This window comes from Paramormyrops kingsleyae, chromosome 11, assembly GCF_048594095.1.
Source record: "Paramormyrops kingsleyae isolate MSU_618 chromosome 11, PKINGS_0.4, whole genome shotgun sequence".
Lineage (NCBI taxonomy): Eukaryota > Metazoa > Chordata > Actinopteri > Osteoglossiformes > Mormyridae > Paramormyrops > Paramormyrops kingsleyae.
In genome coordinates, this window is record NC_132807.1 from 17,659,740 (window position 1) to 17,684,204 (window position 24,465).

The 24,465-nt window shown below is 49.8% G+C and overlaps 1 protein-coding gene across 1 annotated transcript in view; it reads right to left on the minus strand.

The window, feature by feature from the left end:
- Positions 1–24,465, minus strand: part of LOC111846919 (nuclear receptor ROR-alpha A) — a 175,675-nt gene that overhangs the window by 74,884 nt on the left and 76,326 nt on the right. The window lies entirely within an intron of this gene.

Below are 24,465 nucleotides of genomic sequence, written 5' to 3' on the forward strand. Positions count from 1 at the left end.
GATCTGCCATGCCCAGGGAAGCCAAGCCTTCTGATACATATTGACATTGTGAAGTCTTACCTTTCATGCTAAGCGTGTTTTTCACTACGCTTGTGCAGGGGAAGCTGAGCGACTGGCGTTTAGGTCACTGTGAGGTTGTGATTTCCACATTGACCTTTTGAGAGCACTGCTAAGCTATGGTAGTATTCTTCCAGATGTCACCCATTGGGTGTGCATGTAAGTTCATCATTTGCTAAAAGGAAATTCGAGAGCGGACTGCCAGTGCTTGGTGACTGCATCTCCGTGCCATGTTCAGTGATCTCCCCAGTGCATCATGTCAGTAATTACATTTCTACTGGCCAATGTTCCCTCCATACCAGCTTTATATCTCTAAAAATGCCACACATATTAATCAGCCACGAGACGCTCTGACTATTCACCAAGTTTGACAAACAACACACATTCTGTTTGCTAAAACAAACAACCAATCCTCATCCCGCTGAGCTGACACCCAAAAAAGGTTAAACTTCGAATGAAGCAGTTACCATAATTACCAGTTACAATACGCCATACCTTCACAGACATAAAAAGGCAGTGATAGCTTAGCAAAACAGCAATAATTAATGTCACTGTCTATAGGAATTCCATTAGCTGCCATAAACATCTTCATTAATTTAAAAAGCCAGAGTCTGGGAGTCAGGGCGCCATTGAGAGGCACGGCCCAGGCGCACACCGGCCTTTTACATTTTTAAACGAGCTTTTCATGTTCTCCAGAGCACTAAAAAGCCTTTGAACACTCAGCTTGTTAGGAGACTCACCCCACGGCCTGCACCGCCCAGCCTACCCCGCTGATCCCCTAATTCAGCGCTGGGAGGGTCTGCCTTCTTTCCACGCCTCTCTTCCCCCCATCTCTCCACTGCTGATCTCCACCTGTGTCTCCTATCTTCCTCAACTCCTAGCATTTCTTCACATCACTCTTTTTTTTACTTCAGCGCTGGCATTTTTAATCGCTGTGGTATATTTACAATATGGTTCACTAGGTAGCACTGCTGTCTCACGGCTCCAAAAAACAGACCACAAAACAGTCTCCTGAAATGGGATGCATGGTGTTCCACTCTGGCTCCTGTCTTCCTCCATCCATCCATCCATCCATCCATCTATCCATCCATCCACCCATCCATCTTCCACTGCTCACCTGGGTCTGGGTCACGAGTGTAGTAGCCTGAGTAGAGACAATTACGCAGTAAATGTGTTACTGCATGGGACAGGAATCAGATCGACTAATGAAAATGGTAACGACTCTTTTCAAAAATCACAGCTGCTGAAAGTGACATGACAGAGGATGCCTTCAGAGAGTTTCTTCACTGCAAGAATCAAAGATGGAGAATTCTTCTCTTACACTTAGGGATGTAAGCAATTAATCGATTATCAATTAATTGTCGATAAGAAATTACTCGATTAAAATTAATTAATTGCAATTAATTGTATTTTGAACCCATAATTCCTTGCCAGTCCTCGTGGGACGCACTTGACGCCAGACGTACTTGACGCACACGCGGGAACACAAGCAAACAACAGATAAAACAACAGATAAAAGAGAAACGGTACACAGAGGATGAAGAGGGCAAAACGGAGTGCAGTATGGAGCCACTTCAAGTTGGTCAATGACGACAACGACGCCAAATGCACAATATGTGGAAGTATTTTGAAGTAAATAGAAAAATTGCCGCTTAGCAATTAATCGATCATCGATCAATAAGATGAAACAACTATTGATTAATGAATTACTCGATAATTTGCATCCCTACTTACACTGTATCATTTTTTTTTTTTATTATTTGTACTCTGGTTTCCAAGTGACAATAAGAGCCTTGTCTGACGTGGAAGTGACAATGTGCTGAGCCAATAGCTTATCTGGTCCTACAGCTTCTCTGGTCCTGTAGCCTCTCTGGTCCTGTAGCCTCTCTGGTCCTACAGCCTCTCTGGTCCTGTAGCCTCTCTGGTCCTACAGCCTCTCTGGTCCTGTAGCCTCTCTGGTCCTGTAGCCTCTCTGGTCCTACAGCCTCTCTGGTCCTGTAGCCTCTCTGGTCCTACAGCCTCTCTGGTCCTACAGCCTCTCTGGTCCTGCAGCCTCTCTGGTCCTGTAGCCTCTCTGGTCCTGCAGCCTCTCTGGTCCTGTAGCCTCTCTGGTCCTACAGCCTCTCTGGTCCTGTAGCCTCTCTGGTCCTACAGCCTCTCTGGTCCTACAGCTTCTCTGGTCCTGTAGCCTCTCTGGTCCTGTAGCCTCTCTGGTCCTGCAGCCTCTCTGGTCCTACAGCCTCTCTGGTCCAGTAGCCTCTCTGGTCCTGCAGCCTTGCTGGGCCTATAGCTTCTCTGGGTCTGCAGCCGCTCTCATTAGCATGCTAGCTGCTAGTTTGCCAAAGCAAACTGTCTTAAGAGCACTGCAGGAAGGAGTTAAGTCACTGTCTTTCTATTTCTGCTACCTATTTGGTGACCGATACCAGGGAAGAGATCTGGTGCCCCCATTGAGTAGCCAGACCTAAAGCCGAAATCTACAACATGACTTCATATAATTCCTCTCCAACACCCAATCACAACACTGTCCTTTCTGGCTGCTCCGCCTATTCGTCAAAATACGGAAAATGTGCTTTGCTGGTGAGAGTCAGGACATCTAACCCTGACAGTGTGACACGGCTATGCTTGGGGTTACGTGCCCCTGTTTGTGAGTGACTGCATTCGATGCTAATCCACTCCGGGCACTAATGATCAAAGTCGGCAGTCGATCTACGCTTCCCAAGCACGGTCCTTGCAGGTTGAGTCTTTATTTAATTCTCCAAAGAAGCCTACAGATGACTCCCAGAACCAAAGCATCATGTCTGAGTACCAACTGCATCTGCAGATAGCTACAAGATAAGGATAAGGACACAGGCTCCCTGATCTGTCGTCTACAGTGTAACGAAACGGCTGGTCATCCGCACTAGAGAGCCAGCGGCTGGCCTCCTCATTTTGGGTGGTCAGACAGACGTCGACATTATCATAGATCATCTAGAATTCCTTTGTAATGTCAGGGAGAATCTGGATCAGAATTTAGGAGCTCAAAACACTTACTCTGATTGCAGGACATGAATGAGGACATGTAAAATGAGAGGTCCTTTTCAGGATCATTTTGGACTTTATGACTCTGTTTGATCTGCTAAACCCTCCTTCAGTCAGAAAGACCTTTCCGGCTCCTCCGTGACGGGAAACACTTAGCGAGGCGCCGTCACGACGGACCGGCCTCACCGGAATGGCACGGTGACACACTGACCTAAAACCCAGAGGTAAACTTTGGCTGCCATAATAAAACGTATCGATTCTCGCAAGAAACAAAAAAAACATTTGGATGGCATCGTCCTCCTCCAGCCTCCTAATTACTCCCCCGAGCGGAACGAAGCAGTGCGGTGTGAAGACAGGGAGTCAACCTGTCAGGAGCGGGGGGGGCACTGTTAGAGAGCGAGGGAGGGAATACCACGATGAAAGAGAGGCAGAAAAAAGGAGAGAGGGAAGGCAGGAGAGGCCTACAGTCACGGAAAACACCTTCTGCAAGGAGAGGCAGAGGAAGCAGTGCTGCAAAAGCGACAGCAAAGAGGGAAAGGAGACGCTTTGGTGTAGAAATAGCCTCCCACGGAGGGGTGTGCAGTGCAGCCGCAAGATGCTTCGCCATCAGCACACATGCGGCAAGTTTGGCTCTGATTCGGTGGCGAGGCTGCGGCGAGCGCCACGGAGCCCCGGCTCAGGACCTTCCTACAAATGCTGCAGATTTACTGCTACAGTTTGCCGAGGAACCGCAGAGAACGTTCCACATGCGAAACCAGACACTGTGCAGCTGTTCAGAAAGTCATGCAGCTCGGCGTGCAGACAGGACCGACATTGAAAATAACCCAGTGCTGCGAGGACAGGGCTGCGGCAGGCCCCAAGCACATGGGTAACAGCAGCACCAGGAAAAGGACTACAGAATAAAAGAGTAAAATTCAAAAAATGAGAAAGGACTGCATTCAACAAGCAGGTTTAATTTGTGTGGCTGGAAGCTTCAATCTTTACCGAAGCATTATTTTGCATTCCTAGGATTTTCCCTCGGTGTATGCCGGAGTGTTTACGCTACAGTAGGGAAGATTCAGAGAGAGAGGCTGCCTTCTTTGGGGGCACTGAGGAGTGGGCAGAGAACCATTTCCCATAGTGCGCAAACGTCTTGCGATGCTTTTACTTATCGCTAAATGCTAACTGACGAGCTAAAGCCATTAGCCGACTACAGGCGGACGGCACAGAGGGACCCTGTTAAAAATGCATGGGGAGCCCGGTTCCGCTAACCTGACAATGGAGCTCCATCCAGGCAGATCCCTGTACGGCCCGGGAGTGTGGACCCTGGCCTTACATAATTTAGGGGAGCGGGGGAGAGTGGCCGGCCGGGGACTAGTGGGGGCTAATAGGAGCAGGCGTTTGGAGGCCACCTAAGGTAAACGCAGGAGCTGATGCAAAAAAAGAAACCCACAGAAAACCCCAAAAAAAAACAAACAAAGAGAGGGGTGTGCGGCATGATGGAGACATGCTAAGATGCGATAGAGTGCTCCATTGTTTACTTAGCCGAGCAGAATCTAATGTCAGTGTAGTGGAGGTGGGGAGACGTCAGGTTGCGTTACAGAGAGACACTTTTTATTAAGAGACCTGACTGAGGGGCCCTAATCACTTCCCTGGCTTTGTTCCTCTTCTGGGCAGTAGGTCCTAAAAGGAGATTCCTTATGATGCGACTGCTGGGGTCTCATTTGTCTGTAAATATGACACTAAACCCCAAATGGTAACAGTTATCGTTAGAGATATTTGTTTTTAATTGACATTATTTTAAAACAAACTTTAAAAACATTTGTCAAATGACATCAACAAATACAAATCACATGACTGGGAACCAGTGACAGGTTTATGGGATAGGAAGTAGGAGTGTAATGGTACACATATTCACACGTATTCGTACAGAGATCGATACGCGTCTTTCAGTTCGGTTTGCATATATACCGAACAAATGCAGCAAATGTGGAACCTTTGTGTGTTTGTGGTTCCCCTGAGCAACACTCAGAGAGGGCCGGATGAAGCCGCATCAGTACGCACGCGAGCGGACATACTAATGTGCAGATGGATGTTAATGTGAATACAAGTACAACACAGGTATTCTTTTACAGGCTGCACCATAATGGATATTTATTTTATTATGCTTTTGTATTTTTTGAGATGATATTTTTGTTCCACAGTTCAAATATGAAGTTGAAAGCTGCTAATGTTAATGCAGCACAGATCAGGGACAGTTAATTTTATAAATTTGCACCTTAATGGATATTCATTTTATTTTTATTTACTTGACAGAACATTTATTTTGATTTACTTCTACGTAAATTTTAGATTTTTATTAGTAGGTTGTAGCTGTGAGATTCTTCAGCACTTTTGATGCATCTTATTCACATATAGACGCTTTTATCCAAAGCAACATACGATTTTGAGAAAGGAGAGTCAACCTGGAACGATTGGAGTTTAGGGGCCTTGCTCGGGGGCGCACTGCTAACACCACTCTGTTGACCCTGGGATTTAAATCAGCGACCTTTCAGTTACAAACAGTGTCCTAACCTGCTGAACCATACAGTACAAGGTGCAGGATACAGATGATGTCAGCTTTCCCCTTCAGGGAGTGCAGAACAGCTCCAGTCACACTTAAAACCATCAAATGAATATTCAAAAGCATGTTGAGAGGATTTACATGCAGGAAGCAGGGAAGGAATCCAGAGCCAATGATCAATCGATGGGCAGGAAAGCCCAGTGCGTGGTTCTGGCCGTACAGCCTAAACGGATGATGGCGTCTCTTCCCGTGATGGGACAGGGGACAAAACCCTGGTGGCAAAAGACACTCATTCAGACTGCTCATTCGGGGCACTATGCGGAGGCAGGGAACAGTGCCTCTGACTGTCCCCCCCGTCCGCTGCCTCCGCACCGCCCTCGGAAACACAGCCTTCAGCTCAGAACGGATCTTCTAACAAGATGCAAAAATGATTATTTTCATAACATGGTGCAGAAGCAGAGAAAGGCAATGGGAGGTACAGGGCTATAATTACTGTGTAAATCCCGGGGAAATGCACTGGCAGATGATTCCGATGATTCACTGAAAAAGGGGGGAAATCTTACGCTTCTCTTCAGCCCTTTTAAAGGAGAAATTTATTCCTGCCATCATCCTAAATTGGAAGCCATTTATTGGCTCTCTGAAGCTCATTTTTCACCCGGGGGCCGAATGCGGCTGGGGTAGGCTACGAGAATCTGCCTCCCACTAGGCCCCGGGTGCTAATATGTGCAAAGCGGCCGGGTGGGTATGGTGGCCACCGGACAGGGAGGGGGCAGAAGAGCAAATAAATTGTTAATTGTGGAAGAATGGGACATTGGGGAACGGGTGGGGGGGCTGAGTGGGAGGGGCAGCGTTTAGGGTTTATGAGCTGAAATGTGAGTTTTGCCACCAGTGGGGAGGGGGCATTTCAGAGGGGGTGGGGGGGTTTAACAGTGAAGCAGGCCTAGGACGCCACATGGGCACAGAGATCACTATGGCAGAGGGCTGATCTCCAGCTGTCCATCAGGGTGTTCAAGGCTCAGAGAATGTTGGACCACGACATCCAGCCAGCAAGCAAAATGGGATCCATCCATCCATCCATGTTCCACTGCACTCAAGGGAAATCAAGTCACCCACTACTGCAGAAATGAAATGGAGGAAGCATGGCACATTAGTGCTCCTGCAGCCCGATAGCAAATCACAGAGGGTGGGGGGGGCGCCTGTTCAGTCCGCCACGGCACCGTGTCAGACGGCGTGTGGCACACGCCTGCCGTGTGGTTACCGCCGCCCTGCCGCGCTCTGTCCCGTGACCTTGCCGCCATGCTCGCGGGGTCCTGAATAACGATCACGTTTCCCTGGCTGACAGCTGACACCTGAAGGCCCGTGTGATATACGAGACGTGACAGGCAGCTCGAATTAAATGCAAAGGTGCACGGCGCTATGAGGCACACGGTATGGCAGCCCCAGGTCAGCCGGGGCCCCTGGAATCAGGTGGGGCCCTGGGAGCCATGAGCCACGGTTGATAATTCACAAGCATTCAAGGCAGCGGACAAGTGACACGCTTCACCTTCACCATAAAAGGAGCATTCTCAGGTCATGTGACATGTTCTTAGAGGCCAGTATTCACACCGTTGTTTTGCAAATCATAAGCTTACAGTTACTTGACATAAAAGGCTCCTCAATTCCATTTATGAATCTATGAGAATCACAGCAGCTCAAGTATGAGGTGCTGACGTGCTACTGGGAATCGCACAGAGGAGTCATCACCAGCCCAGGAATCTGCTTCAGATTTACGTGAGTGAAAGCAAAACTGCGTTGTTCCTCATGTTTCCACAGGACGTTCGGGGCAATTTGGCTAAATTCATTTGTGAGTGAGAGAATGAAGCCTAAAAAGCGGTTTGGAGACTGTATGCCAGGCTGATGCCATTAGCATGCGACTGGAGATGGGGGACGTAAACACCGAAAGCTCTGCTCTCTCGTCTGCCATAAGTTGATCCCTATAGGTCTCCTGGCCACAGCTACAAATGGCATTTCTAAATATCTCAGGGACAGTCCAATCAGCTCTGAGATCTGGATTGAAACATGCCGTGTTTAATGATGATGTGACACACATTAAATGTACCGAAACCCTCTTTCCTAGCAGTCAGTTCTCTGAAGTGGCATGTGATCCTTTCGCTACTGGGACCCAACGTCAAGGGTGTTCATAGATGGGGTCACAGAGGCAAAAGCAGCATGACATCTCGCCCCGACCCAAACCTCACAGCTGGAGGAGTCTAACTGAGCGGCAAGGATGAAATCATCTGGGAATCTGGGAAAGAATGATAGAATATTCCAGAAGAGTCAGGAGCACACATAACTACTGGGCGCCAGCCAACATAAATCATATTTCAGTGGAGCTCTGACAGCAAATTGCAATTAATAATGCTAAAGCAGATCCGCTGGCTCGCTGCCGCCCCAGATAAGAAGTCAGCAGCAGTGTGAGTGCCCCCCCACAGAAATGCCGGTCCCCCCCCCACGATCAGCTCGCTGAATTTAACAGGCATCTCAGACGCGGATTTGAGCGCGATCAGTGGAAATCCGTAAAGTCAATAACATCCAGCTGAACAAGCATGAGCCTGTTGATTCTCGAGGAGGGACAGTAGCACACCCCCTCGCCTCCACGGTCCCTGTTGCCACGTGTGGCCACGTTAATGGGAAGTACGATGGCTTTATGGGACCTCGGGATAGGGGGTCGGGGGGGGTTAACGGGGCGATGTTTTGGTATCTGTGCTAACCGGCTACAGGTGCACAGAGCCCTGGGATTTACCCACGCTGACATCCCTGAGCCCCCCCCCCCCCAAACCTGCAGGCCGGACCGCCCCCCGTCCCTCCTCTCCCCGTCTGTGGTGGCCACCGGAGCGGCTGATGTGATTAGCGGGGATGATGATGAGCACCGTTACATAACAGCATCAAATTAATTTGCGGCGCAGCCCGGCAGCAGCGGCAGGAAATCACTCAGGCTCTCAGATTTCACCCTGACTCTCCAGCATCCCCCCACCCCCCACACACCCGCTTACACAAACACCCCCCCCCCCACCCAGCCCCGAGTCTATTAAATCGACATCAAGGGATTTCGGCGAAGTGGGTCAGTGGAGCATGGGGAGGAGGGGGGACGCAGCGTTGCGGAGTCAGACGTCATGGTGACCTTGTAAATCAGGGAGGGTAAACATGGGGGGTGCGAGCAGGCCGGGATGGGGAGGCCTCTCATCACACCTCCCCAGCTGACCATTTTGGGGGAGGTGCTTCACCAGGGAGGGGCTGCGGGGGGCACCATGGGCGTAAACAGCCAGGTGCGAACGTGTGAGCCGCACCGTCACTCATGACACTCCTAATGGATTCCGGCGTGTTCCATAAGTTCCAACACGGCCGTGTAGAAACAGGCGGCAGCGTGACTGGAGCCAGCTGAACGTGGTGATTAATTAGTACGTTTTTGGGGATGGGGTTCCTTAACGAGTAGTGACAGGGCAGGCAGACCTTCCCTTTCGCTGACGGCACCGGCAGTTTCGGCTGGGATGCCGGCAGAGGCTCCCGACGTGCCTTCCCCGGCGCCGGAGGTGTCAGGCTCGCCGGGGAAGGGGAAGCCGGCGATACGGCGGAGAAGCTCCTTTAATTAACGGATCCCGGACCGGCGCCGAGGCATCGCTGTGCTCCGGGTCGACCTGGCTGCTTAAGGAAGCCACGAGTCTAAAAATACAGGAGGGCTATCATCCCAACCAGCCGCTAATGGCAGGACGCGACGAGGCGATGACAGGGTCTGGCCCGGTAAGTGGCCGGCGCCGTCGCTCTTGAGATGCAGGGAGACGGTGGGGGGAGGGGGGCAGAAATGTTGCTAATGGGAGGTGACGCAGTGGATGACACTCCAAATCCATGTGACCCCCCCCCTCGGTGGCCACTAAACAGGCTTTGCGGAGCAAATTAAATTGGAGGCTACCTTCAGTCAGTCAAATGCCCCCAAGCTGAGCTCAGGATTCCAAACGCACTTCCAAGCGAGACTTGGAAAAACAGCAGAAAATACTTAGACACCAAGTAGCTACATAAAGTAAAGGCCCTCGGGGTGAGGGCAGAGGCACCTGCAGCCTTGTGTAAGCGATAGTTTGAATCCTCATTGCTTAATACACAAAATAAACAGTAGCACTGTAAGGGAGCTCCTTAGCGGACCGGGCCAGAGTGGAGCCCGTCTCAGGGTCGGGTCCCCAGAGTTACGCGTGAGCAGGTAGCTGTCAGAACATCACTCTCCTCCAAGGAGGAACTGGAGCATATAAAGTGCACAGGAGCAGACGGAGGGGCCTGCGGAGGGCGCTGCTCTCACAAACTGCCAGCGGTCATGCAGCCTGGCCTGCCGACATACTCCTGTCCTACCAGCAGGGTGACGCACCTGGAGAGAGAAGCCCAGACTGAAAGGTACAGAGAGTCTTATGTACACAGTATTGCACACCTTGACTGAAGCTACCCTTCTTTATTCATGCTTGCCTACCCCTACATCTCGGTAAACCTGTCTGCTACAATGAGTAAATGGTTGAATGAATGAGTGAATGAATGAGGCACTCCAAACATCTGTAAGGCTGTCTGTGACCCTATATTTCCAAGGCTATGGGTGTGGCTGTGATGTATGCATGTTCTCCCCATGTTCACGTTGGTTTCCTCCCGCAGTCCGGAGCTTGTCATGCGTGCCTATGTGCATGTTAATGTGTCTCCCTGTGTTCCCTGTGCTTCTGGGGATAGGCTCCATGCTCAGCCTGCATTGGACAAATGGTTATAGAAGATGGATGGATGGATTCTTGAATGTATTGATGAACGAACATCCCTTAAAAGACAGCAGCCCCAGAAAATATGGACCCCCCCCCCTCCCCTGCAGGTTGTGGGGGAGCGGATGGGTGAGTCACGCTGACGGCGCTAATTATTTAGCCTTTTATCCCTGCCAAACACCCCTCCTGCATCTGATTCAGGAAATTAACCGCTTTACAATTTTAGTTCAGCGTTCTAAAAATTCGTGACAGGGTGGGTGGCCACCTTAATCACCCGCATAGATGTTTGAGCTGACTGGCAATGACCCAGGAATGCTGTTTAGCCTTAAATGAGACACAAACGCACATGCCCACCACACTGTCTTTCTGATAAAGTTTAAACTGACCGGGGGGGGGGGGGGCAGGAGAATGACGAATTTAGCTGCAGGACGTCATGTGACCTAAGGAAACTGTGACCCCCCCCCCCCCCCCCCACTTTGTCCTCATGAACAGCTCCGCCAAGCTTCAGAGGAAATGCAAGTCTGGGACACAGCAGGGATTCTGTGGGCAGTGAGACACTGACCCCTTGCACCAGGAAGGGTCTGACCGCCTCGATCTGCCTTTCTGGGTAACGGGTACGACAGGAGGCAGGAACGTGGTCATCTGTAAAAGCGCTCATTCCACGATGTGCCGAACATGGCCCCCGACTCTCAGGACTGCAGCATCTTTAATTGTTCGGAGGAATGGAGACTCGCCACAATTATCCAGCATTACAGCTGCCTCCAAACTCATTTCACCCGCCTCATTAGGGATCCGGAATCCACTCAACACAAATTCCACTTCTGTACCCTCCGGCAAAAAAACATATTTTTTAACATTAATAAGATAAGAGATTAAAGAGTCTCCAGAAGAAATTAGAATCGACTGCATGTGTTGTTTGGCTGAAAGCCGCCCTCTGATAAAGGAGGGCCCTTAACGGGCTGGGAATCCAGGTTTCCATGTCACTCCATAATGACGTTTCTGGTCCCGTTCCCTGCTTCACACCGAGGTGAACCTCTCAATATGGGCCTCCATCTTCTCCTCACATCTTCTGCACCATCAGCAGGTTTCTGCAGACTGCCCTCCATCCAGTACTCAGATCTACGGTTGATCCCTAAGTCAGGAACACTGAGCTTTCCAACACCCAAACAAAAGAAGAAATTTAAAGAAAAACACACACCACATGCTCAGTTCACATATTCCATCACTTACTGTTAAATTCCCCAAATAATAACAATCAAACACTCAGAAATCTCCATATTTCTGTATTCACATTAATGCCAATGCACTGACATCTGCGTAATAAGCTGAAGTCAACTGACAGCAGTGTTCTGGAAACTTCCACACAGGCTGAGGTAACCGGTAACAGTATGCTATGATGGAACAAGCCTCCACCCCTATCCCACAACTCCCCGGGCTGAACATACTGCATTAGTGTCACAAGGCAAGCGGACGTTGTTTCATAATGCAGGTTTTCTACGTTCCTTTCGGAACCTTGAGCTGGTGCGTCCACCGCACCCGTGCATGGCAGCTCCCTGCAGCCCCCTGCAGCTAACTGCTTCTGTAAGAGTGAACTGGGTGCGGTCATGTCAATTTCTCTCAGCAGACAAGGATCATAAAGCTGATAAATTTGCCTGACTGTGTCACCACACAGCCCCTCCGCCCCAAACCCCAGTGCGCCTGGGCAGTACTTGCCCAGCCTAGCTGTGGGCAGTTTGGTACCTCCCAAACAAGCTGTTTAACACAGCGGCACTTTCAAACTGCTCCTCATAAACAAGCGCCACTCTGCTCCTCTGTATTAAAGCCCCGGGTGTCCGCGGTGCCAAAATCGCAGCCGTGTCTCACTGAGTCAGAGTGTAACGCCATTATGGACATTATGGGTGAAACAGCGGCGGCCCGCAGTGCTGGGGGTCCTTGCATGAGGCTGCGAGGTCAATCTCCACCCCTCACCCCACCCATTACATGCCGTTAGAAGCGAATGGTTGCTGTAAGCAATGCCGCCCCTCTGCTCCCCCAGTCACAGGTTGCCCAGACACAGCCATCATTGTACTTTCCTTAATTACAAAACATCTGTTTCACATTCGCCTCCCCCCCGACCCAGAAGAAGATCCCCCCCCCAAGCAGACGGGGCATTGTCGTCTGTAAGTCTCTGTCCCCGCCATACCTGCGACCGACCGTCTGCGGTGATGCGGGAGGACAGGGTGGCCCAGCGGTGAGTCTGACGGGAGGGGCAGGAGGGTCCGTCCGTCAGAAAAGTGGGCTAAGCGGCTGACGGTGGCTGCGTAAGAGTGTCTGCTCCACGCTGATGAAGGACCCATCAACGCTGTGCAAAACAAGAAACCCGCATGTGTCCAGACAGCGCAGCGTGAGCCCCGGGTGACACGGAGGAGAGATTCCATGGTAGCCGCAGTAAACTAGCAGGCCATGTGAGCAAAGCATTGATTCTCAGTAACAGCCTTGTCCCCCATCACACGGGTGATGAAACTCAGGATGGGGGGGGGGGGGCTGCTCGTGTTGGCAGGCATGACACTTCGATCAGGTGACCCGGAATCCCATCGTCTCATCCAAGGCTTGAGCAGACAGTAAACCCACAACCTCCTGGGGGCTTTTTCCACCATATAAGTGGGATTAGAGGAAATTAATAGCCCCCCCCCCCCCCGTAGATGTCCGAACGCCAATTTCCATCAGATTTAATGAAGTACCCTGGGGGAGGAAGCCCGTTTGGTGGCCCTCTCAGAGCGGGAGCTCTAGCTGAGACGTCACCCCGATACACGGCGAGTGATTAAGGAGTGTTTCAGGGTCCACTTAGGCAATCACAGCAGGCGTGGAGCCCTGGAGATGACATCAGGCCTTAACTGCTCAGCGAAGCCTTCGGACAGATTCATGGAAAAACACCTCGCAACCAAAGTCAAAGAAATCAATGGCAGCTTCAGCGGGTGAAATACCCAGAATTCCCGTAATTGGGCTTCACACTGAAATGCGAATGGCACCTTCAGATTAAAGTGAGGAATCTCCCTGAGCGCTGCAGAATACCGGCACCGAGCATTTACAAGAAGAAGGCAGAAGCTCCTGGAAGTTTGTGGAGACGAAAGCGACTGCCATCGGATCCTCGGAATCTGCTTAGGTGTCTTTTTCCTCCATTTTAGCTCACATTCCAAAAATCAATTTTTAATCAGAAGTGACAAATGGGGCCTGCAATAAGCTGCCTTGGTGAAGCTCATGGATGAGAACAAACAAAATGCTTCCGATCGTCTTCAGGGCTGGAGCCGGGCATGAACATTAAACAGGAAACAGGTCCAGACACACGAGGAACACATGAGAGCCCCATTAGGCTCGTGGACAGACTATCTTAGAAAACCAAATGTTCATGCGGGACAGATACGGAGCTACGGTATACGGTGACAGACACGATGACGTATCTCTATTTAACCATTTAGTAATGACACAGACACTGGCCTTGGCCATCTCTGCTCTTTTGCCTCTGTTACTGAATCTATAGCCAGATAAAGTGCTAATTTCATATGCCTTTAATCCCCCTTTTATCCTGATGCTAACTGGCGCACTAAGCTGTGCCTGGGCCAGCTTCCCCGCGGCAAGCAGCCTGTCCGATGGGTGACAGGCAATGCCATGTGCAGGTCAACAAGGCAAATGATCAAATCTGGCAGCCAAAAAGAAAACAGAGCTACAAAGAACCAGGGAAAGGGGGGAGGTGGATGTGTGATGAACTGAGGAGAGCGCCACCCACAGGCCAGTCCATACATCACACTTCAGAGATGGCGGCAGCATCTCCTCTATTTATTGTAGTTTCCTTGACTGTTTTCCAATTTTAATTACAGATGCAGTAGATCATTGAGATGTCACAGCACATGCAGCAAACACTCCTTGATATTTAAAGCCTGGCTTCTCTGACTCCTGCTGCCACCCCCCAGTGTCACCAAAGTCCGCCATTCACTCCAGCAATCAAAACGCTTAATATTAATGGCACTCGTTTTTTTTTTTTTTTAATAACCACACAATACATTTAATTTATTCATCCTAGCTTGTTAATAAGCAATTATCAAATTCGCTTAATTTCGCCCTGTGGGTGTTTGCCCTTCCCGACGCAGAGGGCCCTCCAGGCTGCGCTGTTAACCCTTACCGCCTCTCTTTTCAGGGGAGGGCCACTACATTGACCCAAAGCCACACCCCCATGCTAAACAGAGCCAGTGTGGGGCCCCCTGTTGGCCAAAAGCAGTCAGTACACCAAATATTAAACACTTTCTTTATTTAGCAGATGATGAAGCAGCACATTTTGCTAACCAGCTAGCCAGATACAATCTTCTGACTGCATTTGTTAGCAATAAATTTTTTTTTATTTTTTTAAAACATTGGAGGTGGGGGGGGGGAGCAGAAACAGCAAACTTGCCCTTGACTACGCTCCCTACAGGCAGGGGCACCCAGACTTACAACCAGCCCTCGGCAGCACCCCTCCCTTGCTGTATTCAACTTGCAGGAGGCCACCATAGGATGAGGTGCCTTCTCAGTGATCGGTAGTCAGCCTCCCATGCAGTAACACATTTGTCGGTACCAACGGTTTCGTTACCACGGATGAAACATGGTCATGGTTTTTCACTGGGGCAATCTACACAGCACACTGCCTTGGGGAGGCGCTGTTGTTCACCGCATCAAACTAGGCAGTCAGTCACCTGGCCGTGGGTCCCACCGTAATGTATAGAATTAATGTTACGTTCTTGGTGCTTGGTATTTCAGATCCTTTCAGATAATCCAAGTGTCAGATGTTTCCAATATATGGATTAACACTTAAATGAAAATCCATGTGATTAACATAAAGCACCAGCAATAAGAGATTATAAAATGGCACATGCAGAATCACAACCTGGGCTCAGCCTGGGGCTCCGTGTTTGGGAGTCCATGTCACATGTGAATCTGTGTCTCATCTGTACTGTGTGGCGTTCGTGACCGAAACCCACTCAATGACCTGCTCTGCTACAGACGCTCTCTGGGTGGTCAAAACAGCCAAGTGTGAAGAATTCAGCAGCTTCCTTTACCGTACACATGCCTGTAAACTTTTATCAGATTTTACCAGCAGAAAATTCTGGAAACAATCTCGGTGCATCATCAAGGCCATGGCAGAAACCTTTCAATTATTTCTCTGATCAGCCCAAACATCTGCACTTATGCAAACCACAATAAAGGGATAAACGTTCGACCATGGTCCCGGCCTGAAGAGCGATTAACGCCTGAGCTATCATCACCGCTGTAGCAAAGATTGGACTGTAAATTTACAAAGTACAGTTTGAGCCCTCGGCATGAACACGCAGCGAATAGGCGACCCTGAGGCAGACAGAAACATAGCCGCCCGCGCCCTCCAGGGGGCGTCAGAGGCCCCCACATCTCTTTATGAATAACACAAAGCCAAGCAGGCAGGTTTCTGTGTCAGTCCCTGTGAGGAAGCCGTCTCCTCAAACAGAGCTGTCCGCTCCCTCCTTACCAGGCGGCCAGCTGCCAGCCAAGGTGCATGGCGCTCGCTGCCGCATTTCCACAAACTCCACTGGTGTGTCGGCCCGGCACGGCTGGTTCAGGGTCCCCACGGCCCCTTAAAAAGGCAATAAATCAAGCGGGAGCCCGAATGCAGGCAGGAAATCGGCCAATTACAGAGGCCTGCTGGGTGGACAGCTTCGCAAACCAGTGCCAATTTATGCATCAAGCTGCGTTTGGGAGGAGAAGCTGGTGGGGCCCAACGCACCCATCCGGCAGCTTCTGGAGGGAGCCGGCATTGCACAGCAGCCCACTTAGCAGTGAAACAGCCCACACAGCATCTTCACAGCATGACCTTTGACCTCCTGTCCTCCCAAGAAATGCATGGGTGATGGCTACCGCTGATAACAGCAGCTTACATCGCTACGCACTGGACCGTCGTGCCACATCATGCGTCGCCGTTTACTCCCAGATGCCATATGCGTGTCCCTCGGGTATGTTTACGTGGCCCCTCTGGTGCCTTCTCACACATCGGAAACATCATCACGCGTTCGGAGTAGGAACTGCAGCACTCGAGAGCCGGCTACAGGTGTAGCAACAGCTGCTCACAATCTGTCCACACGGAGGTTTTATCCAGAAGACATTAATCTGTGCCTCTTTTCCAGCGTGGGGAACATCATGTTCATCGCTGTTCACAAGATTATCAATCTCAGCATAATAACCAGAAAAGAATAACCCGCGTCATCGTCAATCTGTCTCCCCCTGCATCGCTTGCATAATTATTTACGCTTTTTCTGTTCTGCTTCACTCATTTGACAGGAAGATGCTTGGAAAGCTGCCGATATCTCCTGTATGCTCACCGATCTGGACAAGCCGAGGCCTGCTAGCAAACACAGCCTCGTACTCGGAGGAATTGCCTGTATTACTAAACGCACACATGCAGGTTTGCCTTAGCAGAGTCATATTTAAAAATATCTCAGGCGTACATTAGGCTTCAAAAGATCAAAGACACAGACGCTGGTCAATGCTATGACAGAGGTCATGTGACTTCATTCCTGATGTAAAGTTCCATGGCACATGCCGTGACCCCCCCCCCCCCGCCGCCTCCCATCAGGAAATGATATCTGTCAGGAATATAAAGATAAAGTGTGATTTGCATGATGGGCTCCATAGCTCTCAGCAGGCGGTGTACCTGGCTGGCTGATAACCTCGACGGGCCCCCGGGGGCCCTCGCAGACTCCCTGCCTCCCGTCTGATTGCATACTGCTAAGCCGCGTGGCCTCGAAATCCGCAGCGGTAATCCGCCCGGTCTCTGGAGGGCCCCGACTCGCACGGCCGGCCCCTGCTGCCGCCTGGCTTGGTGCCATTTACTCCCCCCACCAATATCAATGCTGCATCAGGTGCCGCCGTACATCTCCACGGTTTTGGTGACGGGGTCCCTGAACCGGGAGCAGCCCTCATGGACAAACCTGGGCCCCCTTAGCACCACACACACTAACTGGAAGCATACACTCGGTGGCATGAACAGCACCACTTCAATGTGGGGGGGGGTTAAAACAAAGTCAAACACAAGCACTGTATTTAAACCATTAAGCTTCACCAAAAGGTATAAATAACCCGCCCCTTCAAACTGCCATGCCTTCACGCAGCCACGCAGCCACGCAGCTTCTCCTGCATCCGTTTAAGCTTCCTGAAATATTAACGGCCCTTCATAATGAGCCTGATTGGATGAATCACTCGCTGTCCCCCAGAGCGCCCCACAATGGGATCCACAGGCATCCACAGTGGCCGTCTGATTAATAAAGATCAGCGTCTGAAAATCACATCTCTCTCTTTGGCGTTTCAGGGAGCACAGACATTCAACTGCAATCCTCTGCTAAGCATCGCGGTCAAACATGCTGCAGTCTGATAGTTCTGCCATCCAATCAGATCTGCAGGTGAGAAAGTCAGTATGACAAGGTATGCTGGTTCTTCGGTTGCCACACGGGAGAATCATTCTCTTCCCCCCCCCCCTCCCCCCCACTTCCCATGTTTGGTTCTTCATCACCATTCCTCTCAGGTCCCCCCAACGGCCTGGGAGAACCCCAACCCCAATCAATCGCCTGTCCTGAAGCTGCGAACTGACCCGAAGAGCTGATCCCTCGCCACACGCTTAAAGCTGTTTCACAGCTCTTACAGTATGACATTGTTCTTCTTCATAAGATTTTCCATGGTCAGCTCCATTTAGAGCATATGATGGAGCAGCCGGACTGTGCAGAACCGTCAGCACCCATGGGCCCACATGTGAAGGTCATATTAAAACTGTCAATTCACTACCACTGCATAGCTGAGTTTTACTGTATTAAACTATGCTATACTACACTATATTAACTCATGGTCACATACACAACATCGCTCACCACAAAAACACTGCCATCCTCAAAATGGCACAAAACAGAAAGAGCTGCATGTCAAACATCTCAGGGCCTTTATCCATGACGGCCTCTCTGGCTTTCGAGCCCACGCCGCACCCAGCGCGAGAGTCAGGTGCATGCTTCACCTCACCAGTGAAGGTCTTACCCACAATTCCCTGCCAAGTCCCGGCATCCACTGCAGGGAAAGTCGAAAGACAGCCGCTATGTTGTGGAAGTGTCCGCAATATATTTCCGCTGCAACAGCAACACCAAGGACATACACCAAGTTTTCATAAACCTGAGAAAATAATTCTCACATGCATCTACGTTCAGGCATTAAGTTTATTTTGCTGGTTTGCAACATGTGGCCAGCAAAATCACAGAAGCAAGGTGTGGCTCAGTTTGGTAGTGTTAGTGTAAACAAGAGGACTGTTTCGGGCAAAAAACACGGTGATAATATACTGTAGGTGGCAGGTTAGGATCAGGAAACCTAGACTGACCGCCTCAAAAAGATGACGATAACAGAGAAGTAGGTGTCAGGGACCAGTTCGGTTCAGGCATCATAAATCAAAAAAATATAAACAATGATACCATTTATTCAGCATAGGCCATCATAATATGAAGAGTGCATGTGACCCAGTGTTAGACAGTAAGCTCATATAACCAGCAGCTTCCAGTTAAAGGGGGGGTAACCCATCAGGCAGGCAGTGGGTGGACACAGGGCTCCAAGCTGATTAAGGCAAGATTACTAACAAAGGGGCGGGGGGGGGGGGGGCAGAAGGGTGCTTGGCTCCCGCTCATGGCCTCGCGGTTGCCTAGGAGCCCTTTTCGGCTGTCTCCCCTTCCGTCGTCTTCCTTTAGTTCACGGTCCATGACAGACACCTGCCATGACACATCCCATTTAGTTAGAGAGGCAGGCAGGCCTGACACCTGAGCCCAGCTGTCTCACCTTGGCCCGGATACTACAATGTACTGTAGGAGCGCAGGCTTTACCCCGCCGTGGCCCCAACACCGGAGCCGGGCTCTCCCCCACCGCGGCGCGGACCCCAAAGCCCGGCTCTCTCCCACCGCGGCGCGGACCCCAAAGCCCGGCTCTCCCCCACCGCGGCGCGGACCCCAAAGCCCGGCTCTCTCCCACCATGGTGCGGACCTCGGAGCCCCGGAGCCCAGCTCTCTCCTGCCACAGTCCAGACGTTGGAGCCCAGCTCTCTCACCTCAAACCAGATACCAGAATGTAGGAGCACAGACACCGGACCCCAGCTCTCTCCCGCCGCGGCCCGGTCCCCAGACCCCAGACCCCAGCTCTCTCCCGCCGCGGCCCGGTCCCCAGACCCCAGAGCCCAGCTCTCTCACCTCGGGAAGGATACCTGAATGTAGCAGTGCATGCTCTCTCCCTCTGCAGCCCGGACACCGGACCCCAGCTCTCTCCCGCTGCGGCCTGGACCCCAGAGGCCAGCTCACTCTTGCTGCAGTCTGGACCCAAGCCAGAAACCCTTACATGGTCACAAACACCATTGTGCTCCTCTCACCTATACATCACGCTGGACAGTAGACTACAGCCAAATAAAAGGGATAGAGCCGGTCTATTAACTACAATGGCATCCCATCTATAACAGTCAGCATTAATGGCCGAACCATCCCTTTAATTTTTCATCTACATTGAGGCCAATTAGAGGGCCTGGAATGAGCGTTTGGAAGGATGCCCATTTTTTACCGTGCTGCTATAACTAATGGCTGCATAATACATCCCTGCTCTTCTCAAGACCAAACTAATGGCCCTCAACAACATAATTATTTTGGTTAATCTGGATTATTATATTTGTGCTCCCAACTAATTCTGACCATTTGTGGTGTGTCCACGGCCTGGGACTGCATCCGCATACGAGAGGCGGGGGGGCTTAGAGTTCCACTCAACTTAAAGCCTCCAACCAGATATCAAAGGGGCCAGCAGAACCATTTATATTTATCTGGCACCTCTGATATGATTTTATGCAAATGACATTTTACAGCATTAAAAAACCCGCTGTGGCCCTAGAAGAAGGTTCCAGCAAATATAACTATATAACTGCATATTTAAAATAAAAAGTGGTGTCACAAACCACAACAGAGAAATTAAGGAATTCATTTATACCAATCAGTACTACCTGATTTCAAGACTGAAATGTAAACTGCTGGCTTATTATTCACACGCGCACATGCAGTTTTTCAGTAAAACCCCAGCAGAGGAAATGTTGCATATGGGATCATAACCTTTGGCCTTGTGACACGTGTGTTCAAACATGTACAGACGTTAAATTCATAATTCCTATATATGAATTATATATAAAATGTGGAGATCAACATAAAATCACAGAGCCATCAAACACAAACAAGAACAGTTTTTTTTTTTTTAAAAAGCACCATCATTGCCAGGTGCATAGTGTCGACTCAAAATTAGGAGAGAATTATTAGGGTGAAAGAGAGCACTGCAGAGACAGACAGGGTGAAGCTATGGCGAATCACGGGGGCCGGGGGGGTGGGGGAGTGCATGTGTACAGCGGTCAGATGGGTAGCAGGCGAGACCAAATATTCCTGAGGATATATCGGAGAGATGAAGCTCTCCCACACTCAGGAGGAGGTGGTGAGGAGACTGACTGACAGAAGGCAGAGTAGCTGGGAGTAAACATTCAGGATGACATGGAAGGAATGTTAGAACCATAGGGGGCATTAAACAAAACACAGGTATGATGTTTCCTTCATTCCTATGACAAGGGTGACAGTGAAAAGGCGAGAAAGGAGGCCAGACTGGGCAGTTCGTACGCACGGCGGGAACTGCGGAAAGTCGGTGAAAGATTAAAGGGCAGTTTGCAGAAACAGAGACAGTCAAACTGAAGGGGGGAACAGGACTCAGGAGGTCAAGAGCGGATGGAGGGATGGCGTCAATGGAGCGACAGGGGACGGGGAGATTCACGCAGAGCAGCGGAAGGTGCTGTCCGGAAGAGGGACATGGGGCGAGGAAGCAGTGACGGTACCATAGGAAAGCAGGGAGGGATCCAATACCATAATGGCATTAACTAAGGACGCTAATGACACAATTCAGGGCCTCTGTGTCAGAATCACATAACCACATACCTCCTAGTTTCCTCAAATAGAGAAAGATCTTCCAGGATCCCTCAGAAGGTGAAGTCTGAGAGAAACTCGCCACCGCTCTTTGCTTCCTGCAGATGTGGTGAAGGTACCACCTACCCCCCCCCCCACCCCCCACCGTCAGGCCTCATCTCGCGCCGTGTCCAAGGGGAACCGCGTGGTGGGGGTGGGTGCAGCATCGCTGGTGCAGCTTCTCCCGCTCTTTTGTCTCAGTGACGGGAGCAGAGCTTCCTGATTATGTAATACTGACACCTGCTGGAAAGTGATTCCGCACGACTGGACGCGGCAGTGGCAGGGGGGAGAAAACCGCGGTGCTCAGAGGCTCGGCTCTCCCCACAGGTCACACTCACAGGGTCCCCATCAGAAGGGCCCCCACAGCTCATACACAGGCCATATGGAGGGGGTGTTAAGTTTGCTGCTGCACCCCCAGAAGGAGGGCCATCCTGTAAAGTGACCAGCCGACAGAGTGATAAAAACATAAACGCAGCGGCCCTGTCTTAAGAAGCGCGTCTTAATGTAAAAGTCACAGGCGGGCCCCTCACCCGCGGCCCTCATTCAGCTCCCGGCTGCTCGCAAAATTACCAGTATTTCTGGAATGAGGTCAGAACGATAAGGAGTGCTGCCGTTTCCATCAAGAGGGCCTGTCACGCATCCCCCCCCCACGTCGGGGTCATCATAAACCGCCACGTTATGCACCTCTCTGAATAAACGGCAGGGATTACACGTGCTGCCCATCTAAATCCCACAGATCTAGCAGAACGCAGACAAGGAGATACTCCCAGCGTAACTCAGGGTGGCTCTCATAAATCACTCACCTCCCCCCAGAAAAAAAAAACAGAGACAAAGTTCAGACAACATCTTTGTGCATTTGTAAATTATCCTAATGAATTTTGACGGAGAGACTGAAAAATATGGGCAGGAATAATGCAAATGAAGCCTCTGCCAGATTAATCAGCGCCAGTGACGATGGAGTGAGGTGTTGTTTCTGGATTAATTAAAAGATGTTCCTGAAAGCCCAGCTTCTGCTCTCAGATCAAGGAGCAGCTGATTGGACGAAAAAAGCGATTCACAGTGCTTAAAAATGACAATTAAAAGGTATATATAAATTATAATAATTAGCATAAAATGAAGGTAAAACACATTAACAGCACGAATGACACCACACTGCATGATTACCATGGTAATACAATCATTTATGCCACTGATGTTGTTTTATTGTTACGTGCAGTTTTGCGATCATTTTTAATTTAAAAGGATAATTTTTGGACTGTGCCTGGGGACAGCAGAAGGTATATCTCACATACTGCCTTCTGCCAGTATCATTTCATTTCAAAAACAGGAGTTTAAGTAATTTATTCAATGAAACATGATTCCCTCGTACAGAACATGACAATACACTATGCATGATATACACGCATTGTCATAGGTTGGAAACGTTCACACGACTCATGTATAAACATCAGGCCATTCGGAGGACACCAGCACTAGCGAGTGTAGAACAGCAGAATCAAATACACCTCAAAACCGAAGCAAGGAGGAACAAGGTACACAAAAAACTGAACATAACATATTTGAAGCTACTCATATTTTACCTTAATATTAAGAAAATCACAGCAGGGCCCAGCATGCTTTTTCTGTGTAAATCGTATCGATTACACAGTCATCACAGTTTCAGTTTATCCCTGTCATATGGACAGAGCACATTGAAATTCTTACTTCCTGCAGATAAATAAATATGAGACAGCTGACGATGAACAACAACAAATAAGAGAAAATGTCAGCAGGGATGACGAGAGAGCACTCAGCATACACTCGTGCGAGGAGGAGGGTGTTAGGACAGGACCTGGGGAAGCAGTGTCAGAGTGTTAACTGCAGAGGGATTACACAGAGGAACTCTCCAAAAGCACCATGAAATCACTAAAAGATATGGTAAGACTGGGCTTGGTAAGCAGATCAGTTAGTAGGGCTAGGAGGCTTGTACACTGTCAGAAAAAAGGGTACAGCCCTGCACAGTTTTGTTCCATCCATCCATCCATCCATCTTCTGTAACCGCTTGTGCTTTTCAGGGTCGCGGGGGGTCCAGAGCCTATCCCGGATATTATGGGCACAAAGCAGGCAGTTTTGTTCCCCAAGGTACGAACAACATTAATGTACCCTCAATGGCACAAAAATGTTCCTCAGAGTCCATTTCTGCACCTTAAAAGGTACATCTACCTACAGCTAGGATATAATTGGCAGACCCTTGAGGGTACAGCCCCAGCAATGAGTTATTATACCCTCAATGGTACAAACTAATACTTTTTTTCCAAATAGTGTAGGAAAGATGTGTAGGGAGACATGGTCACCCGTGTAGCGAAACACAGTCATACGTGAGAGTATACATGGTCACTTGTGTAGGGAAATATGGTCAGACATACAGAAAAACATGGTCACAGGTGTAGAGATACACTAACAGTGTGATCTGTGCCATCTAGAATACAAATGAATTTGAAAAACAACGTTCTAAGGAATAATAAATTTTACAAACTACATATTGCACCTCATACTTCTTGTATTTGCAAAACACTTTCAATCCAAAAAATTGTAATTCACACCCTGAACGCTGGCTTCCGGTGGGATAATTCCCTGATGTGTTGTGAGCCATTCCTTTCTAGCTAGCCCAGAATTTCCTCCTTGCTCTCCCAAGTTTCAAACATCAATTTCAGTCTTGCTTTGAAACAAGGTGGCACATCAAGGGAACTTCAGGGGCTCAGAACCCAAAGCAGGGTAGGTGTCTTTCCATGTGCAATGTTACCCTCACGCTAGGAGTTGATATTGCTCACTGGTCCTTCAGGTTTCACGTTTACCTTCCAGTATCTATTTCCTTCAAGGACTGCTAACTCTTACCAGACTGGTCTCTTAATCCAGCTTAACACCCTAGAAGCATGCGATATATTTTATTTCTGGAAAGAGGCACCGGTTCTGTAAACGTCTCTTTCCATGAAATGCCTACAAGGCGGGTTAAGGACCAATCGCATCGCGCACATCCGCCTTCAGAAGTCGCGTAATGAAAGAGTCGGCATATTTTCACAAG